The 25237-nt window shown below is 49.0% G+C and overlaps 1 protein-coding gene across 1 annotated transcript in view; it reads left to right on the top strand.

Moving 5' to 3' along the window:
• The first annotated feature begins 526 nt into the window (after positions 1-526).
• stpg1 (sperm-tail PG-rich repeat containing 1) overlaps positions 527-25237 on the top strand; it is a 108789-nt gene continuing 84078 nt past the window's right edge. The window contains exon 1 of the mRNA XM_038799820.1: positions 527-728. The gene's annotated coding sequence lies outside the window, so the exon portion shown is untranslated. The remainder of the gene's footprint in view (positions 729-25237) is intronic.

Consider the following 25237-nt stretch of genomic DNA (forward strand, 5'->3'; position numbering starts at 1 on the left):
GTTTTACTGTAATAAAACACCAGGGATGAGGGACCTTGTTCATATGCCGAGAGACTGGAGAAACTGGGCCCCTCAGGGCAGTGAAGATCGAGAGGAAATTTGAGAAAACAAATCAGGAGGAAGTTTCCCATGGCAGGAGGGTCGGTAACCAAGGAACTCAGAGGTGTTTGCCAGAAGAACAGAGGCAAATTGAGGCACCATTTTGTTTTATACACAGTCAATTGTGACCTGGAATGCAGGTGACAGCATATTCCAGTGGGTAAGGAGGGGGGGGGGGGGGGGGGGGGGGGGGGATTAATTGGAAATCAGAATAGTTGGAATTAAAAATCAAAATAGTTGGGATTAATTGGATCATTCGACAGTGACCGACAGGGACATTCAATGATAGCAGTGTAAATATATATCCTAATCTATTCAGACGTAAATAAGAATAGTAATAACTCCCATATCCTTTTACACTGGTTAATATTCGGTAGCTTTATTCCCACAGCACACAATTCTGTACCTTATTGCAGGGATAGCCCACAACGGGGAGGATGGTTTGGCGGAGGCAGGACGCATTTCACATGTTCCAGAAGGAAGGCTATTGTCTTATTGAATAGAAGAGGTGAAGGGCTGGCTGGCTGAGTGGTTGCCTTGGAGACCAATGTCAACAATGAGCTGCTGTTGCGAAATGAAGAGCAGTCGGAATAAAGGAGCGAAAATTCAGTGGGGGCAAAAAGTCACAGGTAAGAGGCGCTTCCGGCGCTGGAGTGGGGGGGCTTGGGGGTTCGAGCACCAGAAATGCGCTTGTTCTGTGATGTTTTGATAGCTTAGTCACCGCAAAGATTTAAATTTGGGAGTCACAGGTGTTCAAGCGAACAGAATGTCACAAAGTGGATTTTTGTTTTACAAAACTCACACGTTTGGAAATGCATAAATAATTCAGTAGAGATAAATCAGAAGTTTATATATATATGTATATATAAATCAAGACGTGCCTCGCAAGCATAACAAATAAAATCTTTTTACTTCTTGCCAAAATGTTCCACTCTTTTTCTGTAGGAATTGGCTCCTCCAGATCCTAAGACTTATGAATGATGAAGGTCATTAGGCCAATCTTATTTCACCCATCCTTTACACACCTACAGTGCCTCTATGGAGTTAGTTGGTCCCCAAATAATTCCACTAATTTTACCTCTACAGTTCTCCCTATAACACATGCTGATCGCTCTCTGAATTGAGACACAGCTTCCTGACACTAATCCTCCTGCCACCTTTTGCTGCTTTGAGTCTACAACTCCTGTCCTACTCCCAGGGTTTAATTTAGGATAGTGTTTCGGATGGAGCTTCCTTTATCCTCTCAGTATGTGCATTCAAAATGACATATCGATGCCTTGTGTCCAAGGTTCAAAGCCCAAGCTTGTCCAGTCTTTCCACCTCACTTAGACCCCAGGCACCAGGAAATGTGTTTTCTCTGAATTACCCCAGTGCCCATGTGCCTCTTATTTTTTACACAATCAGAATAAGACATAGTACTCAAAGTCTGATCAGACTATTGTGCAGTTTAAAGACTTCCTTTGACCTGTCTTAACACTTTTTTGACTCTATAGTTCATCACACTACTCACTATTTTTATTGTAACTCTCAATTGATTCAACATGTTGAACATTGAATCTGTTCTCCTGTTGAGGGGGGATGGGGGGGTGGGGGGGGGGCAGGTACACAGTGCAAGGGTAGATGTGGAAGTGTTGCCAGAGGACACACAGAGAATGAGAAAGGAATAATTGTCAATCTGGTTATGCAAGGCCCCTTGGGGATGAGCAGCCATAATATGATAGAATTCTTCATCAAGATGGAGAGTGACATAGTTGATTCTGAGATGAGGTCCTGAATCTAAATAAGGGAAACTAAGATGGTATGAGGAATGAGTTGATCATGATGGATTGGGGAACATTACTTAAAGAGATGATGGTGGAAAGGCAATGGCAAACATTCAAGGAGTGCATGGGGGAACTGCAACAATTGTTTATTCCTGTCCAGTGCAAAAATAAAACGGGAAAGGTGGCCAAACCATGCTTTCAAGGGAAATTTGAGATAGTATTAGATCCAAGGAAGAGGCATACAAATCGGCCAGAATAAACAACAGACCTGAGGATTGGGAGCAGTTTAGAATTCAGCAAATGAGGACCAAGAGATTGATTAAGAGGGGAAAATAGAGTACATGTGTATTTTGGAGGGAACACGATGCTGGGTGGGAAGGTGAGCAGCGAAGAGGATGCAGAGATGCTTTAGTGTCATTTGAACAAGCTGAGTGAGTGGGCAAATGCATGGCAGATGCGGTATAATGTGGATATATGTGAGGTTATCCACTTTGGCAGCCAAACACGGGAAGGCAGATTATTATCTAAATGGCTATCGATCGAGAGAGGGTGAAAGATCCTCTTACCTCTACTCGGGATAAGGTACTCAATCCGATTGAAGAGGTATACAAAGCATTCTTTATCTTTCAAGAATTCACTCAATACATCTGAACAAAATTAAATCGCAAAGCCTTTGAGTACAGAGAAAAGTCCTTGAGATACGAGAGAATAAAAAAGCTTCAAATTAGGAATAATTCCAGAAAAGTCTTACAAAATCAAAGTATTTTCAACAAAGGCTTCAAAATTAATTTTCACGATGCTTCAGGAATCTCGGAAGACTAACGTTTTTCTCATAATCAGTCATATGGATCACATTCTTAAGGGAATCTTTATCCATGGTTTAGCCCCTTATTTACTTTCATTTGTTCTAATTCTCAGCTGAGATCCCCTTGATTCATTCAGGAAAGGGTCAGTCACTTAACAGGTGATTGGTTAATTAGATATTAATCAATTTCGTTTTGCACTGAGTGCTGAATTTGGGTGCATTTGAGTGCTATAGTCAGAGTTTGGTGACTGAGGGATATTAAGGGTACATTTTTATCTAAAGTTTAATCTTTCTTTTATTTAGTTAATTAACTTAAAAGGTGGTTTAGAAGAAGGTGAATTTTCAATCAGCTTTAAATAAGGTTCTACTTGCAGCTAGAGCTTGTTAATTAGTTAATTGCATTAGGCCAGTTTTCAAAGGCTAGAATCACAGTATAAAGGTGAGCCAGCTACAGTGCAGACTTTGTTTGCACTGAGTGCTGAATCTGGGTGAATTTGAGTGCTATAGTGAGAGTTTGGTGTCTGAGGGAGTTAGGTGAGGAAGGAGCAAGGCGCTCCATTCATTTCATTTCCTCAAAGAGCGAGAAGGGAGCCAGGTATTTACAGAGAGTGCAGCTGACTGGGAGCAGAGTCGAAGGGCGGAGTTCCAGTTGGTCCACAGGGCAGCTACATTCTATAAGGTTAGAGGGGATGGAGGCTAGGACAGTTGTATGCTCCTCCTGTAGGATGTGGGTGGTGAGGGATACCACCGGTGTCCCCGCTGACTACACCTGCGGGAAGTGCACCCAACTCTACAGAGACCGCGTTAGGGAACTGGAGCTGGAGCTGGATGAACTTTGGATCATCTGGGAGGCAGAGGGGGTAATAGAGAATAGTTATAGGGAGGTAGCCACACCCAAGATACAGGACAAGAGTAGCTGGGTTACAGTCAGGGGAAGGAAAACAAACGGGCAGACAGTGCAGGGATCCCTCGTGGCTGTTCCCCTTCAAAACAAGTATAGGGTTTTGGATGCTGTTGGGGTGGGAAGTGACCTACCGGGCGAAAGCCCTAGCAGACTGGCTCTGTGAGTCTGGCTCTGTGGCTCGGAAGGGAAGGGGGGAGAATAGAAAAGCAATAGTGATAGGAGACTCAATGGTTAGGGGAATGGATAGGAAATTCTGTGGTCGCAATTGAGACTCGCAGAAGGTATGTTGCCTCCTGGGTGCCAGGGCCAGGGATGTCTCGGATCAAGTCTACAGAATTCTAAAGGGAGAGGGGGAGCAACCAGAAGTTGTGGTGCACATAGGCACCAACGACATAGCCAAGAAAAGGGATGAGGATCTAAAAAGTGATTTTAGGGAGTTAGATTGGAAGCTAAAGAGCAGGACAAGCAGAGTAGTGATCCCAGGATTGCTGCCGGTGCAAGTGAGGCAAGGAACAGAGAGCAAGTGCAGCTGAATGCATGGCTACAGGGCTGGTGCAGGAGAGAAGGCTTCAGATATGTGGATCATTGGGATATCTTCTGTGGAAGGACCTGAACATGAAGGACGGATTGCACCTAAACTGGAGAGGCACCAATATCCTGGGTGGGAGGTTTGCTGGAGCTCTTCAGGAGGGTTAAAACTAGTTTGGCAGGGGGATGGGAACCAGAGCTATGGATCAAAGGGTAGGGTAGCTGTTGAACAGGCAGAAATAGTATGCAACAAGTCTGTGAGGAAGGATAGACAGTTGATAGGGCAAAGATGCACTCAGTGGAATGGGTTAAAGTGTGTCTGCTTCAATGCAAGGAGTGTCAGGAATAAGGGAGATGAACTTAGAGCATGGATCAGTCCTTGGAACTATGGTGTTGTTGCCATTACAGAGACATGGAATTCACAGGGGCAGGAATGGTTGTTACATGTTCCGGGGGTTTCGATGTTTTCAGAAGAATAGGGAGGGAGGTAAAAGTGGAGGGGGAGTGGCACTGTTAATTAGGGAGTCCACCACAGCTGCAGAAAAGGAGGTAGTTGAGGAGGGTTTGTTGACTGAGTCAGTATAGGTGGAAGTCAGAAACAAGAAAGGAGCAGTCACTTTATTGGGAGTTTTCTATAGACCCCCCAATAGCAGCAGAGAGATAGAGGAACAGATTTGGCGGCAGATCTTGGAAAAGTGCAGAAGTAACAGTTGTTGTCATAGGTGACTTCAACTTCCCTAATATTGACTGGAACCGCCTTAATGCAAATGGTTTGGATGGAGCAGATTTTGTCAAGTGTATACAGGAAGGATTCCTGACTCAGTATGTAGATAGGCTGACCAGGAGGGAGGCCATGTTGGATTTGGTGCTCGACAATGAACCAGGCCAGGTGTCAGATGTCTAGGTGAGAGAGTATTTTGGTGACAGTGACCACAACTCCTTGACCTTCACTATATTCACGGAGAGGGATAGGAACAGACAGTATGGGAAGGTATTTAATTGGGGGAGGGGAAATTATACTGCTATTAGACAGGAGCTGAGGAGCATAAAGTGGGAACAATTGTTTTTGGGGAAATGCACAACAGTAATGTGGGGTTTGTTTAAGGAGCACTTGCTGCGGGTGCTGAATAGTTTTGTCCCACTGAGACGAGGAAGGAATGGTAAGGTGAAGGCGCCTTGGATGACAAGAGAAGTGGAGCTTCTGGTCAAGAGGAAGAAGGAAGCTTACGTAAGGTTGAGGAAGCGAGGATCTGACTCGGCTCTAGAGGGTTACAAGGTAGCCAGGAAGGAACTCAAAATGGACTGAGGAGAGCTAGAAGGGAGCATGAAAAAGCCCTGGCGGGAAAGATTCTACACTTATGTGAGAAATAAGAGGATGATCAGAGTGAGAGTAGGGTCGATCAGGGATAGTGGAGGGAACTTGTGCCTTGAGTCTGAAGAAATGGGGAGGCCCTAAATGAATGCTTTGCTTCAGTATTCACTAGAGAGAGGGACCCTGTTGCCCATGAGAACAGTGTACACCAGGTAATAGGTTGATATTAAGAAGGAGGATGTGTTGGAAATTTTGAAAAGCATCAGGATAGATAAGCCCCCTGGGCCTGACGGGATATACCCAAGGTTACTACGGGAAGTGAGAGAGGAGATTGCTGCGCCGTTGACGATGATCTTTGCATCCTCACTCTCCACTGGAGTAGTACCGGATGATTGGAGGGAGGCGAATATTGTTCCCCTATTCAAGAAAGGGAATAGGGAAATCCCTGGGAATTACAGACCCATCAGTCTTACATCTGTGGTGAGCAAAATATTGGAAAGGATTCTGAGAGATAGGATTTATGATTATTTAGAAAAACATAGTTTGATTAAAGATAGTCAGCATGGCTTTGTGAGGGGCAGGTCATGCCTCACAAGCCTCATTGAATTATTTGAGGATGTGATGAGACACATTGATAAAGGTCTGGCAGTGGATGTGGTGTATATGGATTTCAGTAAGGCATTTGATAAGGCTCCCCATGGTCGGCTCATTCAGAATGTTAGGGGGCATGGGGTACAGGGAAATTTGGCTGTCTGGATACAGAATTGGCTGGCTGAAAGAAGACAGCGGGTGGCAGTGGATGGAAAGTATTCCGCTTGGAGGTCGGTGACCAGTGGTGCCCGCAAGGATCTGTTCTGGGACCTCTGCTCTTTGTGGTTTTTATAAATGACTTGGATGAGGAAGTGGAAGGGTGGGTTAGTAAGTTTGCCAATGACACGAAGATTGGGGGAGTTGTAGATAGTGTTGAGGGTTGTTGCAGGTTACAACAGGACATTGACAGGATGCAGAGCTGGGCTGAGAAGTGGCAGATGGAACTCAACCTTGATAAATGTGAAGTGATTCATTTTGGAAGGTCAAATTTGAATTGTGAATACAGGGTTAAAGGCAGGATTCTTGGAAGTGTGGAGGAACAGAGGGATCTTGGGGTCCACGTACATAGACCCCTCAAAGTTGCCACCCAGGTTGATAGGGTTGTTAAGAAGGCTCTCATTAACGGGGGATTGAGTTTAAGAGCCGCAAGGTTTTGTTGCAGCTTTATAAAACCCTGGTTAGACCACACTTGGAATATTGTGCCTCATTATAGGAAGGATGTGGATGCTTTGGTGAGGGTACAGAGGAGATTTACCAGGATGCTGCCTGGACTGGAGGGCATATCTTATGAAGAAAGGTTGAGGGAGCTAGGGCTTTTCTCACTGGAGTGAAGAAGGCAGAGAGGTGACTTGATAGAGGTGTACAAGGTGATGAGAGGCATGGATAGAGTGGATAGCCAGAGACTTTTCCCCAGGGTGCAAATGGCTGTCACGAGGGGACATAATTTTAAGGTGTTTGGAGGAAGATATAGGAGAGATGTCAGAGGTAGGTTCTTTACACAGAGAGTGGTGGGTGCGTGGAATGCATTTCCAGCAGAGGTGGTGGAGGCAGAATCATTAGGGACATTTAAGCAACTCTTTGACAGGCACATGGACAGCAGTAAATTGAAGGGGTGTAGGTTAGGTTGATCTTAGATTAGGATAAATGGTCGGCACAACGTTGTCGTCTGAAGGGCCTGTACTGTGCTGTACTGTTCTATGTTCTATATAATTACTCCAAATTAATTATCCTTCTGACACCGCACGATTCTCATGCATTCTGTTCCATGGTCGAACTCCTTACGTCATGGCTCGTCTCAGTTACGTGACTATTGCAAATTTGTTGAATGTACCCTCATATCGCTTCTCTGCAGTGCATCTTTTGCAACATTTGTCAGCATCTATAGACAGTCATCATCAGGATTCAATAGTTTACCCAATTTTTATAACTTGATCATATTTCTGCAGATTCAGTAATTTTTCAAGAATCATTTTATTTTCCAGTATATTTTAGTTAATTCTCTTAAAGGACCCCCTCTATAGTTGTTGAATCCAATAGAGGTGAATGTTCAACAAGACCTAGGTGTCCTCATACACTGGTCGCTGAAAGTAAGCATGCTCGTGCAGAAAGCGGTAAAGAAGGCAAATGGTATGCTGACCTTCATAGCAAGAGGATTCGAGTACAGGAGCAGGAATGTCTTATTGCAATTAAACAGGGCCTTGGTGAGACCACACCTGGAATATTGTGCAGTTTTGGTCTCCAATCTTGGTTCATGATTTCCGTCCTGTTTTCATTGTGCTCTCCAGTTTCCTCCTCCACCACTTTCAGCCCATTCTTGCAGCCAGAATGAATCTCGCCTTTAAGAGGTACTGTCTGACTTTAAACAAGCTAGGCTACCTTTGAGGGGTACTAGCCACACACAAACTTGAGACCCTCCTTGAGGTGTGCAGTCACTCTGCGGCACCTTGAGCACAGGGCTGTACATCAAAATCATTATAATTAGCACAAAGTTTTGTACTGTCTGCATTACTTTGAATCAGTGCAGGGTAATCATACCTCGCAATTTTGTGGGCAAGCCAACTTTGCCTCGTCGGAAATGGAAATGAAAAACTGAAATCACTTTAAGGCACGTCTGCTGAAAGTCTAATGGTGCATTTCATCTACTTACTGTTCAGGCTCATTATCATCATTATTCCTCACTCTGTCTACCATCCAACATCTATACGTTTGCACTATTGACCCTCATTCAACGACTACTCAATGTCACAATGCTTTATTGCTAATCTCTGGAGGTTGCACTGGCTAAAGTGGCATCTTTCATCGATCCAACCATTACGGAACACCTAAAAAAAAACCCTTCTGTTTCTGCCCTTTGTACTGCTGCAAGGTTGGAGCCAGACACAACACACCATTCATGCTGACTTTTATTTTCTGCTTTTAGCATTGCTAAAACCACTTCAAGCTGAGCTACTGCAGCTTGAATCACACTTTTAGCGAAACCGGATAAAACTTTGCTTCATTAAATTAGAGGCAGTGAGAAATCTAATAAATCGACTATTCACCTTAAGAGTATTTAAAAAAAAATATCTTGACGACCATATTACTTCAGCAATACCAAAAGGTGAGGGTGTCAGCAAGCGACATAGGTTTTAGGTTTCATCGTGTGCTGAGTCAGGGAGCAGTTAGTTGCAAACTCAGCAGCTACCCTCAAAATGATCACGTCAGCCGTGCTGCTGGAGGGAAGGTTTCTTAGGGATACCAAGTATTTGCCTGCAAAGAGGGAGGGAAGATCAGAGGGAGAGTCCCATTAAGGTGCTTGTTTATCTGCCAGCAGAGAATATCCGAGCAGCTCTCATTTTGGAGTTCATGTGGTATGAGGAGGCCAGAAGAATTGCAAAAGGAGATCAATTTTCTTACCCCAAAGAGTGACACTGTACTTCTGTTTTTAAATTAATTGAAAAAATATTTATGGTACTAACGTTGTCCAGCTTTCCGAGGTCTTTGGAATCATTGTAATTATTTACACTTCCATGTCAAAAGATATTGGCCGAGGAACAGATTGGTGCCACACTCATCTTACTCCACTTCTATAGAATAAAGAAGTTGCCCTTTAACGATGCCTTTCAAAATTCAAAGTGTATCCTAGTCTGGGAAGTACTTTTTAAGTGTAGTCAATGTTTTTACATATGGAAATGTGGCAGCTAATGTTTGGACAGCAAGATCCCAGCAATGTGAGAATGACCAGTTAATCGGGTGTGTGCACAGGAACATTCCATTGCAGATGCCAGCCACTCTCAGCACTAGAATGGGTATCAAGATGTTTGGCCCTTTGAATTTGCAAATGGTGGGGTGGGACGTCTAATGCTTCCTTTAAGACTCCTTTCCTAAAGTGGGCTGCCCTGAATGGAGTCGGCACCGAATGGAGACTGCCATCCCGAAAAAAGATGAATTTTGGTCGAAGAGAAGCTACCTGAATGTGGAGCAGTGCTCTTCCCAGCTCCCCAGTGGTCTCAAAGACCAATGGAGGTCAGTGCTTGGCACAGTCTGAATCACTTCATCCCCTGAAACCTCTGGGTAAAGAACTCTGAGGTCTATTGTCTGTCTTATCAGAAGCCAACTGAGGATGTATAGAAGGCACCTTTAGCTCAATTATCTAATTTAGATTAGAGGTGAAATTTCCACTGGGCCTCAGGCTTCATTCCCTATGCCCAGTTCACAGTTTTAGGCCAGTGCCATACGATTTCTCCTCCTTTCCGATACTCCAATCAAAGGTTGACATTTTCCAGGAAACAAACTGTGACACTTAACTGTGAGATACTACTCTCAATCAGTAAGTGATACTACTACATCAGTAAAGTGATGGAAGGGTCATTGACAGCGCTATCAAGCGGCACAAAGGGAGGTGGTGGACGAGTAATCCATAGACCCAGGATAATGATCTGGGGATCCGGGTTTGATACCCACGCAATAAACAATATCTGGAATTAAAAGTCTAATGATGACCATGAAACCATTGTCGATTGTTGTAAAAACCCATCTGATTAATTAATGTGAATCCTTTAGGTAAGGAAATCTTTCTAGTCTGGCCTACATGTGACTCCAGACCACAGCAATGCGTTTGACTCATAAATGCCCTCTGAAATGGCCTAGCAAGCCACTCAGTTTGTATTCAACCGCTACGGAAACACAAAAATAGAATGAAACCTGACGGACCACCCGGCATCGAACCAGGAAACGACAACAGCCCTGCCGACCCTGTCTCCTTACTAACATCTGGGGGCTTGTGCCAAAGTTGGGAGAGCTGTCTCACAGACTAGTTAAGCAACAGCCTTGACATAGTCATACTCACAGAATCATACCTTGCAGACAATGTCCCAAACATCACTATCACCATTCCTGGGTATGTCCTGTCTCACCGGCAGGCCAGACCCAGCAGAAGTTCGACACCATCCAGGACAAATCAGTCGCTTAATTGGCACTCCATTCCCTCCACCACGGATGCACAGTAGTAACAGCAGTGTGTCCCACCTACAGGATGCATTGTAGGAACTCACCAAGGCTCCTTAAGCAGTGCCTTCCAAACCCACAGCCACTACCATCTCGACGGACAAGGGCAGCAGATACAGGGGGGCACCATCGCCTGTAGGTTCTCCGCCATGTCACTTACCATCCTGACTTAGAAATATATGGCCGTTCCGTTACTGTGGCATGGTCAAAATACTGGAACTCCCTCCCTAACAGCACTGTGGGTGTTCCTCCACCACATGAACTGCAGTGGTTCAAGAAGGCAGCTCACCACCACCTTCTCAAGGGAAATTAGGGATTGGCAACAAATGCTGGACTAGCCAATGCAGCCCACATCCCATAAAAATAGTGAATCCAAAAAAAAATCAGCATCCTCTTTCCAATACAATGGGAGCTGACTATTCATTAAAAATAAGTCCCTTGTCAAGGCAAATATCAGGGTTTGGATTATCCCCTCCTGCAAGCTGTTGGAAATTGAATCAGGAATGGATAAAATTAGGGTTTTCGTGGATTTTGACTCACTCCACCTTCCTCTAGTCTGAAAACAAGCTGGGCCGCGACCCTGCACACACAACCTGAGACAGTGGGGTGGCCAATATAAAGGTCCAGGGGAAATATGAATTTCATCCCTGTTGTATCTGAAAAATCTCAAGATACCTTTGACCAGTCTGTTAATCAAAGGTTTTACCCAGATGTCTTTATTGACAAGGCAAACAAAGGACAACACATGTGTAAAATTCAATCCAATTTATTAAACAGACAGTAAAATCAGTTACCCTTACATTATTCCAAAATATTAGTAAACCATCCCAAGATTCTTAATACAACCTGTGCCGATGAACTCAGCTGTGCCGTGGGTCCAAAGCTCTGACACTTGATTTCCTCAGGGTCTTTCTTCCCTGCGAAGGTGAGTGTCGCTCACTGCTTCCTTCCATCTCTGCTGCATGGAGTCTTCACTGCTGGGAGGTCCGGAGGTTTGATTCTTATACCCTTCCCCCTCCCTTTCCAGAATGTTCTCCAGCCCCCAGCTGATGAGGTCACAGGGTGGGAGTGTTACCACCCCATGGAGTTAATGGTCCCCAGCAAAACATCGGGGGTCCATTTCCTGGTGCATTGCCTGTATGTGACATTGTCTACTGAAAACAATCAATTCATGAATAGAATTGCTTATCTCTCGACGGGTGATTGATTTGCTCAACCATATGAATAGAGCCATCGCCTCTTGATGGGTGAGTGATAGGGCAGGCCCAGACATGTTCTGGCAGCTTGTCTGAGTTTCAGTGTATTCAAACTTTGGCAAAGTTCGAATTTCCATCAGCCTGTCGGAGGTTGACTGCTGTTTGATTTAAAATGTCCAATTCTTAATTGAAAGCAGCCAATTTTATCAGGCCTAAAATACAGGCCGTTCCAGATCACTACATCCCTGTTACATTTCTTTGTCAGCCACAAAGAAAAAAGGTATGGAGGTGCCCACACTCTGGATTCTCTCAAACAAGATGAGAGATGTATTAAGAGGTGTTGCTCTTACAATAACGATGGAGAACTGCAAAGCTGAAGTAAACACTCTGCTGACATCACTACACACCACGTAACGCTTTACCAGCAAGGATGTGATTTTCTCTGATAAAAAACACCCGTCCACTTTTATTTCATTAGTGCAATAACGATTTAACATTTATACAACAGATATACTTATGCATTATCTTTCTTAACATATTATGATCCCGGACCAGATCGCAATAGTGGCGAGGATACTGGACAGAAAATCCAATATGTTACAGGATGCCTCGCTCCAAGAGTGATTTCACGAAGAAATAGGGATATGGTTTATTAAAACAAACTTTATTATTAACACAATATTAAAATCTTTAACATCACATCAGAAAATGCCTTGCAATTACCTCTTAAACAATACTACTCAATACAGTGAATACATTTCCCTTAATTGCTACCTTTATTCGCACTTAAACAACAAGAAAAAAACCATTTTGGCTCTCAATCCATCTTAAATATGAATGGCACAGAGGAATACTTGCTTTACAGAGATACTCTTTGAGAAAGATCTTTTGACACTGCTTTACAGCAAAGATCTGGGGTGAAATTCTCCGACCCCATGCAGGGTCGGAGAATCGCCCTGGGCCGCCGAAAATCCCGCCCCCGCCGTGGCAGAAATTCTCCGCCACCCGGGAATTGGTGGGGGCGGGAATCACCCCACGCCAATCGGCTAGCCCCCTGCGGCGATTCTCCGGCCCGCGATGGGCCGAAGTCCCGCCGCTGGGAGGGCTCTCCCGCCGCCGAGTTTGAACCACCTCTGGTGGCGGCGGGATCGGCGGCGCGAGCGGGGCCCACCGATCGGCGGGCGGGCCAGTGCCGTGGGTGCATTCTTTTTCTTCCGCCGCCACCACTGCCTCCACCATGGCGGAGGCGGAAGAGAATCCCCCAGCATGCATGCGCCGGTGGTGACATCAGCGGCAGTTGCCGCTGATGTCACCACCAGCACATGCGTGAACTGGCGAAGGCCTTTCGGCCAGCCCTGGCACCGGGCAGCGGGCGTCAAAGGCCGCGGGTGCCGGTTTTGGCGCCAGTCGGCGTGGTGCCAACCGCTCCGGCACGGGCCTAGCCCCGAAAGGTGCGGAGAATTTTGCACCTTTGGGAAGGCCCGACGCCGGAGTGGTTAGCACCACTCCCCTACGCCGGGACCCCCCGCCCCGCCGGGTAGGGGAGAATCCCGCCCCTGACTCCTGTCAGACCCATGCAGAAATTCAAGCTGAATGTCTTCAAAGCTGTTTTTAACTAGCTTGTTTCAGTTCCCCCTTGTCCTTAAACAAATCTGTGCTGCTTTAAAGATTGTTAATATCTTTTCAACTAAACTACAGAGAGCAAAGCCTGACTTGTGATCTCACTCAGTTTCATCCAGAAAAGAACTGTACTGAAAATGCTTTCTGAAAAAGCCTGATGCCTTAGTTCCAACAATTATATCATCGCACCAAGCTGAAAACTAATTAACTTCCCAGGGAAACCCCTTAAATCAAAATTGCAATAGCCCAAGATTTTTGCATTGGTTAATTGCACCTCAGGCTCCAAAAGCTTTGTTGCCTTTCAACCTAAGAATCCTTTAAAACATGATTCAGCAGTCAAACACACTCTAACCCAGGCTTTTAACCATTAGTTCACCAAGTACTAGTAACATAATATATCTGAAATTCCTATATTCATCATACACATATATACAATTCAATAAGTCTCTCAGGTGGATGTCTATTCTATTTGAGTTGAATTCGGCATTCTGGAACCTGGCTACTCGAGATATTGGAAGTGTTCTCATTCCCTTCAGCAGGTGGTACTCCCTGGTCATTTACACCAGTGTCTGTCACTATAGGTATTGGAAAGTCCTCAGAAACAGAATCTGAACTTGTCACGGTGTTTGGTCTCTGTTCTGAAATATTGCTGTCCAGAATATCCAAAGGTAGACCTTTTGGAGAAGTCTGGGCAATTTCACTTCATGAACCTCGTAGCTGATCAGCATGACATTGCCAAACTCTTTCATCACCTGCCTGTATGGTAGATGAAATTGGACTTGTCTTTGCTAGGATCACAGCAGGTACCATTTCTCGGTGGTGTAGCTCCTAGCTAACATTCTCTCTCCCTGTTGAATATTCGTGTTGAGAGTTTTTCTCCCACCTAGCAATTTGTGCTTGTTGTCGTTCGACAATCTCTGAAGTATCACACGGAGTCAACAAACCAAACTGTGTTTGCAGTTTGCCATTCCCACAGATGTAGTGGTTATAATGGTGGAGTGCTCCTTAGTTTTGCATAGGATTGGACTTCTAATGGTGGCCATGAAGCACCCGGAGGAAACCCACGCAGACACGGGGAGATTGTGCAGACTCCACACCGACAGTGACCCAAACTGGGAATCGAACCCAGGTCCCTGGTGCTGTGAAGCAACACTGCTAACCACTGTGCTGTCGTGCAGTGCCTTTTGAGAAGGTGTGAGGAGGTGGTTTCTTTTGGTGGCTGCTGGAGAGCTTTTTCTCCCTTGAAATGTTTTGTTGGGCTTAGTGGCAGGGTGCTTGGGGAGCATCAGTGCACATTTTTCTGTTTCTTTGTTTCTAGAGGGAGTGCAAACGAGATAGGGGAGGGGAATCAATGGGGGTAGGAGGCTTGGAGGCTAGCTGGGTGGGTTAGTTATGGGAGCACAGTGGAGGTTGGTCAGGTGGTTGGAGTAGGGGTGGGGGATGGGGTTGTTGTTTTATTGGGGGAAGGGGGGCTGCTGACAAGGGAGTGGTTGTTGTGGCACACCAGGAAAGGGAGTGATGACGATGGACAGCCGAGGGTGGGCCTGGAGGATTGTGTGACACGGGCAGGAGGCTGGCCCAAAAAGGGATATGGTTGATTGGCAGGTGAGGGGGGCCAAGGAGCACCCCCAGTGAGGCTGGGCACGTAGAACATGAGGGGGTTGAATGGGCTGGTCAAACAGTCACATGTGTTCGCGTACATGAGGAGTCTGAAGGTGGATGTTGCTTTTTTATAAGAGACGCATTTAAAGATAGGGGGCCAGACAAGGTTGAGGAAAGGATGGGTAGGGTAGGTGTTCCACACGGGGCTGGATATGAAGATAAGGAGAATGGCGGTGCTCGTAAACACGTGGGTGGCATTCGAGGTGGGGAACGTTGTGGCAGATCAGGGGGTCGATTTGTGATGGTGAGTGGGAAGCTGGAGGGGATGCCAGAGGTTTTGGTATATGTTTATGCCCCAAACTAGGGCGATATGGAGTTTATGAGGTTAGTGCTGGGTAGGATTTCTGACCTGGATACGCACCGGTTGATCATGGGAGGGATTTTAATACTGTCATTGAGCCAAATTTGGACTGGTCGAGCACGAGGTTGGGGAAGGTGTCAGCGGTGGCGAAGGAGCTGAATTGATTCATGGAGTTGTTAGGGGAGCGGATCTGTGGAGGTTTGGGAGGCCGAGGGCGAAGGAGTTTTCATACTTTTTTCATGGGCACAGGGTGTACTCCCAGATTGACTTCTTTGTGGCGGAAAAGGCGTTGTTGGCGGGGGTGGTCGACTCGGGGTACTCGGCGATTGTGGCCTCAGACCACGCACCGCACTGAGTGGATTTGTGAGTGGGGGGGGGCAGCGCCTGCAGTGGAGGCTGAAGTTGGGGTTGCTGGCGGATGAGGAGGTGTGAGAGCTGGTGAGGGCTGCCATCCAAGGCGATGTGGAACTCAATGATACTGGAGAGGTCACGGCCGCCACGCTGTGGGAGACACTCAAGGCAGTGGTTAGGGGAGAGTTTTTTTTGATTCGCACGTATAGGGTGAAGGCGGAACGAGCAGAGGTGGCAAGGTTGGTGAAAGAGGCTCCTGAGGGTGGACAGAGGTACTAGGAGGCCACAGAGGCAGGGTTGTTGAGTGGGAGGCAGAGGCTGAAGATGAAGTTTGGGCTGGTGTCTACGGGGAAGGCGGTAGGGCAGTTGCAGAGGGCCAGGGGGATAATGGTAGAATACGGGGAGAAGGTGAGTAGGATGCTGGCCCACCAACCTAGGAAAAGGAGGCAGCAAGGGAGATTGGGAGAGTGAAGGACAAGATGGGAAGGGAGGTGCTGGACCCGGTTATGGAGAATGGGGTGTTTAAGGAATTTCATTGGAAGCTATATGAGTCGGCCCCTGAAGCGGGGGAAGGGACAATTCCTGGATTGGTTGGAGTTTCCCAAAATGGACGAGGACCTGATAGAGGGACAGGGGACCCCCAATGGTTTGAGGGAGGTGATGAACAGTATGGGGCGATGCAGGCAGGGTAGGCCCAGAAGACTTCCCAGGGAATTTTATAAAAAGTTTGGGGGAGGATCTGGGACTGCTACTGGTAAGGGCATATAATGAGGCTTGGGAGAGGAGAGAGATCCCCCCCCTACAGGTGTCTATCTCCCTGATACTAAAGAAAGGGGGCAGCACGGTAGCATAGTGGTTAGCATAAATGCTTCACAGCTCCAGGGTCCCAGGTTCGATTCCCGGCTGGGTCACTGTCTGTGCGGAGTCTGCATGTCCTCCCCGTGTGTGCGTGGGTTTCCTCCGGGTGCTCCGGTTTCCTCCCACAGTCCAAAGATGTGCGGGTTAGGTGGCCATGCTAAATTGCCCGTAGTGTCCTAAAAAGTAAGGTTAAGGGGGGGGGGGGTTGTTGGGTTACGGGTATAGGGTGGATACGTGGGTTTGAGTAGGGTGATCATGGCTCGGCACAACATCGAGGGCCGAAGGGCCTGTTCTGTGCTGTACTGTTCTATGTTCTAAAGATAAGGATCCGGAGCAGTGAGGATCCTATTGTCCGATATCGTTGTTAAAAGTGGGCGCCAGGTTGCTGGCGGAGGTGTTGGTTTTGCAAATTGAAGACTGTGTCCCGGGATTGATAGGTCAGGATCAAACCGGGTTTGTGAAAGGAAGGCAATTGTCAGCAAATGTGAGGAGGCTTCTCAATGTGATTATGATGTCCCCGGATACAAGCTGAATATGGGAAAGGGCGCGGTGTTCCCGATTGAGACCAGAGGGCAAGGGAAGAGATAGGGGAAGCTGCCGCTCAAGATGGTGGGGGCAAGTTTCAGGTACTTGGGCATCCAGGTGGCACGGGGTTGGGCGCAGCTGCATAAGTTAAATTTGGCTCTGTTGGCAGAGTAGCTGAAGGGGGATTTTAAGAGGTGGGATGTGTTGCCATTGTCATTGCCGGGACGGATGTAGACAGTGAAGGTGATGGTGCTGCCAAAATTCTTCTTTATACTTCAGAACCTCCCGATTTTCTTCCAAAGATTTTTTTTAAAAGATCAATGCGTTGATCTTGGGGTTTGTGTTGGTGGGGAAGACCCCGCCTGTCAACAGGGCATTTTTGGAGCGGGACTGAGGAGGAGGAAGATTGACATTGCCGCATAAAATGAATTACTACTGGGCGGCTAACATCGCTATGGCTAGGAAATGGGTAGTGGGAGAGGGGTCAGTATGGGGGTGGATGGAGGTGGCTTCTTGCAGGGGAATGACTTTAGGGGCATTGTCGACAGCCCCTCTGCCATTCTTGCCGGTCAAGTAACCTGCGAGCCCAGTGGTGGTGTCTGCCTTGAGGGTTTGGGGGCAGTAGAGGCAGCATTTGAGATTGGAGGACGCCTTGGTGTGGGCATCGATTTGTGATAAACATAGGTTTGCACCGGTGGGCGAGGTTTCGGGGGTGGTGGCAGGTGGGGATTGAGTGGTTTGGGGATCTGTTTGTAGGGGGCAGCTTTGCGAAATTAGAGGACCTGGAGGAGGAGTATGAGCTGCCCAGGGGGAATGGTTTTAGGTACTTACCGATCCGGGATTTCGTGAGGAGGGAGGTGCCATCCTTTCCCAGGTTGCAGGATAAGGTGTTGTCAATGGAGGGGGTATGGGAAGGGAAGGTGCCTGAGGTTTACAAAGAGCTGATGGACTTGGAAGTGCCCCAATAGGAGATGTGAAACGGATGTGGGAGGACAAGCTGTGTGGCGGGAGGGGGGGGGGGGGATTGTTAACATGTCCTCATCATGTGCAAGGCTCAGTCTTATTCAGTTTAAAGTAGTCCACAGGCCGCATGTGGCAGTGGCTAGGATGAGTAGGTTCTTTGAGGATGTAGAGGACACGCGTTGGCGGTGCGCGGGGAGGCCTGCGAACCGTGTCCACATGTTTTGGGCATGCCCGAAACTGAAGGTGTTCTGGCAGGGGTTCGCAGACATAGGATGGGATTTTCTCCGACACCGGTTGCCGTATTCTCTGGCACCAGTTTTCAGGAGGTGGGGGGGTTTACGCCACCCCGGTCGGGGGCCGTTGGCAGCGGGCTCCCCGGCAATTCTCCGGGACCTGATGGGCCGAGCGGCCATCAGTTTCTGGCCAGTCCCACTGGCGTTAAATGGACATAGTCCCGCATGCGGGACCTGGCTGGGAGTGCGTCTAGTGGAGCCCTCGGGAGGGCGGGGGGGGGGGGGGTGCGCGGGAGGATCCGGCCCTGGCGGGGGGCCCACGGTGTCCTGGCCTGCGATTGGGGCCCATCAATCTGCAGGCAGGCCTGTGCCTTGGGGGCACTCCCTCCTTCCACGCCGGCCTCTGCAGGGCTCTGCCATGGCCGGCATGGAGAAGACACCCCCTGTGCATGCGCCAGAACATGCCAACGGTTCATCCCTTCGCCGCTTGTTGACGCGGCGCCAACCCCTCCGCCGCCGGCCTAACCCCCGGAAGTGCAGAGGATTCCGCAACTTCCGAATATCACTACCTCTGGGCTTGGGGATACCTTTACCCCAACACCCCAATACCTTTACCGGGATGGTCCGACGCTGGAGTGGTTCGCACCGCCCTTGGCACCAGCGTCGGGCCATCCCGCTGATTGTGGGAGAATCCCACCCATAATGCCTGAGGTGTTGGGGTAAAGGTATCCCCAAGCCCAGAGGTAGCGATATTCGGGGTGTCGGAAGACCCAGGAGTCCAGGGGGCAAGAAAGGACAATGACTTTTCCTTTGACTCCCTGATTGCCCGGTGGCGGAGTTTGCTTGGGTGGAGGGACTCGGAGCCGCAAAAGCAGGAGTGTGGGGGAGGGACCTGGTGGAATTCCTGAGGTTGGATTAGATTAAGTTCACCTTGAGAGGGTCGGTTGATGGGTTCGCCAGGAGGTGGAAGCCGTTTTTCGACTTCTTTAAGGAGGATTGAGGAGTTAGCAAAGGAGAAAGAGGGGAAGGGGAGGGGAGGGAATTAAAAACGGGTAAGGTAGGACTGGAGGAGGGGATGAGTGTGGGTGCTGGTTATTTACTGTGTTATACAATTTTGCTTCTGCTCTTATTTGTTTTGTTTGTTGTTTATATAAATACCATGATAACATATTTTTAAAAATGTTTTGCACAGGATTGACATTGACCTACTTTCTCTTCAATTTGAACATCTAATACTGACCACCAAAAATAACTGCGTGCCAGTTCCTTCATCCTCACCACACCAGAATGCCCCTCATGTAGTTGGTCAAGGACTTTACTATACAAGCACGGAGGAATAATCACACAGATTCCCCATAATACAACTCCATTCTATCTGGTCAACTGGGATGTAGGGCTCAGGTCTGGATTTTTCATATGAACATCTGGCAGCGTTCCTTTTTGAACTAAGTCCATTACCTTCCCCATCATTGTGTATCTCTGAACTTGAGATGAAGTCACAGGTAATTTATCCACTGGTGAGAAATACAGGATGTTGACGAAATGTTCTTTAGGTTCATGCTTGGCTTGTAGCAGCAATCTTGACAAAGCGTCAGCATTTGCATGCTGCTCTGACTTGCGATATTGGACATCGTACGTGTGTCTTAACAATGTCAAAGACCATCTTTATAATCTATTAGCTGTCAAAGAAGGTACAACTTTACAGGCCCAAAGATTGCTGTCAAGGGTCAATGATCCGTCAAACGAGCAAAATGACATCCATAAGTGGTGGAATGTTCTTACCCCGAAAGTGATGCTCAAAGCCTCTTTTTCTAGCTGAGCAGAATTTATTTCTGAGCTGGTTCGTGAAGCAAATACCATTAGTTGTTCCTCTCTTGATGGCATTATGTGTGAAACATCTGCACCAACCCCATAGGGTGAGGCCCCACAAGCAAGTAGCAGCTTCATCTTGGGATTATGAACCAACAGATCTGACTTCTGTTTGGCATCTTTTTCCTCATTGTATGCACTTTCGCATTCTTCTGATCAGTGTCATGCCTATTTGCACAAAGCAAAGTGTGTAAAGGCTTCAATCATGTTGCTAAATTTGACACGGATGTACGATAATAATTGATCAATCCGGAAACCTACCATAATTGTATCACATTTTGAGGATGTGGTGCTTCTAAGATTGCCACTATCTTTTTCTGTTACTTATGTAAGCCATCTTTATTCTGATATGACCCAGGTAATTAATGCATGACTCGAAAAAGTCACACTTTTCCTTTTTAACTCTCAGGTTGTCGCTCTGTAAACACTTCAGAGTAGCTTCCAAATTCGGCAAGTGTTCATGTTCTCTTGAACGGGCGATCAGTATATCATTTAAATAAGAGTGCACTCCATTCAGCCCACTTAGACTTTGATCCCCAGATCTCTGAAAAAGTGCAGTAGTAGATGTTATTCCTAAAGGAAGTCTTCTGTGATTAAACAGACCTTTGTGTGTCACAATGTTGTTGTTGTGATCCACCACATGTGTGTGCCTCTATTAGGGGATGTACAATAGTACCTGCTATTACAGGTTTGCTGGGAAGCCTCTGCCGACTAGCTCCGCCCACAGGGAGCAGAATAAATATTCATAAACTCTCCTGAGCTGCCATTCTACAGCTGCAGTTGAGGGAATAACATCTCACGGCAATAAAGCCTCTTTTGTACTGTTTCGTGTTTCTGTGTGCAATTGTTAGCGCATCAATTTATTACCGTGAGATTTCCCACATCATGGACATCAGATTTAAACCCGACCGCCTGCAGCTGGATCCGCAATCGCCGAACTCCAGGAAAGACTTTAACCACTGGCTGGCTGTCTTCGAGGCCTACATCACCTCAGCAGACCCTTCACCATCGGAAGCTCAGAAAGTGCAACTACTTTACTCAAGGTTGAGCTCCAGCATGTTCCCGCTGATACAGGACGCGCCGACCTACGCCCGTGCTATGGAACTGCTCAAAGAAAATTATGTCCACTTGACGAACACTCTGTTTGCGAGGCACGTACTCTCCACTTGCGCCCAGCAACCGGGTGAGTCGATTGAGGACTTCTGGCGGGCCCTTATCCCTCTAGTACGGGACTGCGAGTGCCAGGCCGTCTCGGCTATGGAACATTCGAATCTCCTCATGCGAGATGCCTTTGTGACGGGTATCGCATCGGACCCCATCCGGCAGCGACTGCTGGAAGGGGCCGTGCTCGATCTAGCGGCGACAAAGACTTTAGCGCTCTCTATGACAGCCGCTTCCCGTAACGTGCAAGCCTACCTCGCCCACTCATCCTACCACGCGGCCCACCCATCCTACCCCTCGTGGACCCCACAACCACCACCCCCCTGACTGGGGCCGCTCCCGCGCAGAATGCCTGCGCTACACGCCATACCGCGCACCCTGGGGCCCCCCGCTGCTACTTCTGCAGCCAGCAGAAGCACCCCCGCCAGCGCTGCCCAGCCCGCGCGCGACCTGCAAATCTTGTGGCAAGAAAGGCCACTTTGCAGCGGTGTGTCAGGCCCGCGCTGTTGCCACTATTGCGCCCGACCTCTCCCCCTCTCCCCAGCCGATCTCACAATGGGCCCCGCCGTCCGCAGCTCCTGGGGCCACGTGCGATCAGTGAGCACTGCCATCTTTCGCCGCCCCCGCAATGTGCGCACCGTGGGTGCCGCCCTCTTCCTCCCCCGACTCCCCGTGCGGTCAGTGGGCGCCGCCATCTTGCCCCGCCCCCGCAACGTGCGATCAGTGGGTGCCGCCATCTTGCCCCGCCCCCACAACGTGCGCTGCATTGGCGCCGCCATCTTCTTCCCCGCAGGGACTTTGGACGCCGCCATTTTGTGCTCCCTCGGGACTGGACCACGGGACCCAGGTCGCTGCCGCTACTCATTGGAATCTTCGGACTCTTCGGGCGATTGCCTGCTACTCGTCTCCATGACGCTCAACCAATCTCGTCCTCACAACCTGGCTACCGCTTCAACGACGGTACTCATCAACGGCCACGCGACCTACTGCCTACTTGACTCCGGGAGCACCGACAGCTTCATTCATCCGGACACAGTAAGGCGCTGCTCCCTCGTGGTCCATCCCGCCAACCAGCAGATCTCCCTGGCCTCCGGATCCCACTCTGTCCTGATCCGGGGCTTCTGTCTGGTCAAACTCACCGTAAAAGGCATGGAATTCAGCCGTTTCCGCCTGTACGTTCTCCCCAACCTCTGTGCGACACTTTTACTGGGCCTGGACTTCCAATGTAACCTCCAGAGCCTCACCCTCAAATTCTGCGGACCCCTACCTCCCCTCACTGTTTGCGGCCTCACGACCCTCAAGGTTGACCCTCCCTACCTCTTTGCCAATCTGACTGCAGATTGCAAACCCGTCGCCACCAGGAGCAGACGGTACAACACCCAGGACAAAACTTCATCGGGTCCGAAGTCCAGCGGCTGCTTCGGGAGGGTATTGTCGAGGCCAGCAACAGCTCCTGGAGAGCCCAAGTGGTGGTGGTTAAAACTGGGGAGAAACACAGGATGGTCGTGGACTACAGCCAGACCATCAACCGGTACACGCAGCTCGACGCGTACCCCCTCCCTCGCATATCTGATATGGTCAATCAGATTGCACAGTACCGGGTCTTCTCGACAATTGACCTGAAATCCGCCTACCATCAGCTTCTCATTCGTAAATCGGACCATCCCTACACTGCCTTCGAGGCGGACGGTTGCCTCTATCAATTCCTTAGGGTTCCCTTCGGCGTCACTAACGGTGTCTCGGTCTTTCAATGAGAAATGGACCGAATGGTCCGGACTGCGGTACGGACTGCGGGCCACGTTTCCGTACTTAGATAATGTCACCATCTGCGGCCACGACCAGCAGGACCATGACGCCAACCTTGCCAAATTTCTCCACACCGCATCTCTCCTCAATCTCACTTACAACAAGGAGAAGTGCGTATTCAGCACAGACCGCTTAGCCATCCTCGGCTACGTAGTCCAAAACGGACTACTGGGGCCCGATCCAGACCGCATGCTCCCCCTCATGGAGCTTCCCCTCCCCCACTGCCCCAAGGCTCTCAAACGATACCTAGGGTTCTTTTCTTACTACGCCCTGTGGGTCCCACAATACGCGGACAAGGCCCGCCCACTGATCCAGTCCACGCAATTTCCCCTCGCGGCCGAGGCACAACAGGCCTTCGCCCATATTCGCTCAGACATAGCCAAGGCCGGTATGCACGCAGTAGATGAGACACTGCCCTTCCAAGTACAGAGCTATGCTTCAGATGTCGCCCTTGCCGCTACTCTAGACCAGGCAGGCAGACCCATAGCATTCTTTTCCCGTACCCTCCATGCCTCCGAAATTCGACATTCCTCTGTTGAAAAGGAGGCCCAGGCTATCGTTGAGGCGGTGCGGCACTGGAGGCATTACCTGGCCGGCAGGAAGTTTACCCTCCTCACTAACCAATGGTCGGTAGCCTTCATGTTCAACAACACGCAGCGGGGCAAGATCAAAAACGACAAAATCTTGCGGTGGAGAATCGAGCTCTCCACCTATAATTATGAGATCCTGTATCGCCCCGGAAAGCTCAACGAGCCCCCAGACGCCCTCTCCTGAGGTACATGTGCTCACAAGTGAACCAGCTCCGTGCCTTGCACGAGAGCCTTTGCCATCCGGGGGTCACTCGGTTGTACCACCTAATCAAAGCCCGCAATCTGCCCTACTCCGTCGAGGGAGTACGGACAGTCACCAGAGACAGCCAGATCTGTGCTGAGTGCAAGCTGCACTTCTACCGGCCAGACCGTGTACGCCTGGCGAAAGCGTCCCGCCCCTTTGAACGCCTCAGTGTGGATTTCAAAGGGCCCCTCCCCTCCACCGACCACAACACGTACATCCTTAGTGTGGTCGATGAATTCTCTAGGTTCCCTTTCGCTATCCCATGCCCGGATATGACGTCTGCCACCGTCATCAAGGCCCTTGATTCCATATTCACTCTGTTCGGTTTCCTCGACTACATCCACAGTGACAGGGGATCCTCATTCATGAGCGATGAGCTGCGTCAGTACCTGCTCAGCAGGGGTATCGCCTCCAGAAGGACGACCAGCTACAACCCACGGGGAAACGGCCAGGTAGAAAGGGAGAATGGGACGGTATGGAGGGCCGTCCAGCTAGCCCTACGGTCCAGGAACCTCCCAGCCGCTCGCTGGCAGCAGGTCCTCCCTGATGCACTCCACTCCATTTGGTCACTGCTGTGCACCGCGACTAACAACACACCCCATGAACGTGTTTTTACCTTCCCTAGAAAGTCTACATCCGGTGTGTTGCTCCCGACGTGGCTCGCAGCTCCAGGGCCCATCCTACTTCGTAGGCATGTCAGACTCCACAAGGTGGACCCTCTGGTGGACAGGGTACGCCTGCTCCACGCGAACCCCCAGTACGCCTACGTGGAGTTCCCCGACGGCCGCCAGGATACAGTCTCGCTCAGGGACCTGGCTCCCTCGGGTGCCGATCCCATGCCCACACAACTCCCCACCCACGTGCCACTCTCCTTTTCCCCGGCGCCCCCAACGTCAGCCCCACCAGGTCCATCCCTCATTCCCCGCCCACACTAGAGGACATGGAAGATTTCGGCATGCTCCCGGAGTCGTCCAGCCACTGGCCAGCACCAACACCGCCACCACCGATGCCGTTGACACCGACACCACCTGTCCAGACGTCGCCACCACTGCTGCGTCGCTCTCAATGCACCGTCAGACCGCCGGTCAGACTCAATCCACAGGGAGCAGTATAAATATTCATAAGCTCTCCTGAGCTGCCATTTTACAGCTGCAGTTGAGGGAATAACATCTCGCGGTAATAAAGCCTCTTTTGTACCATTTTGTGTTTCTGTGTGCAATTGTTACCGCATCAGTTGTGTAGGAGGCTGTGATTCTGTCGCCACATTCGTCACAAGATCAGCATGGTAGCACAGTGGTTAGCACAGTTGCTTAGCTCCAGGATCCCAGGTTCGATTCCGACTTGGGTCACTGTCTGTGCGGAGCCCTCAAG

The sequence above is a fragment of the Scyliorhinus canicula genome, chromosome 1 (assembly GCF_902713615.1).
Source record: "Scyliorhinus canicula chromosome 1, sScyCan1.1, whole genome shotgun sequence".
Lineage (NCBI taxonomy): Eukaryota > Metazoa > Chordata > Chondrichthyes > Carcharhiniformes > Scyliorhinidae > Scyliorhinus > Scyliorhinus canicula.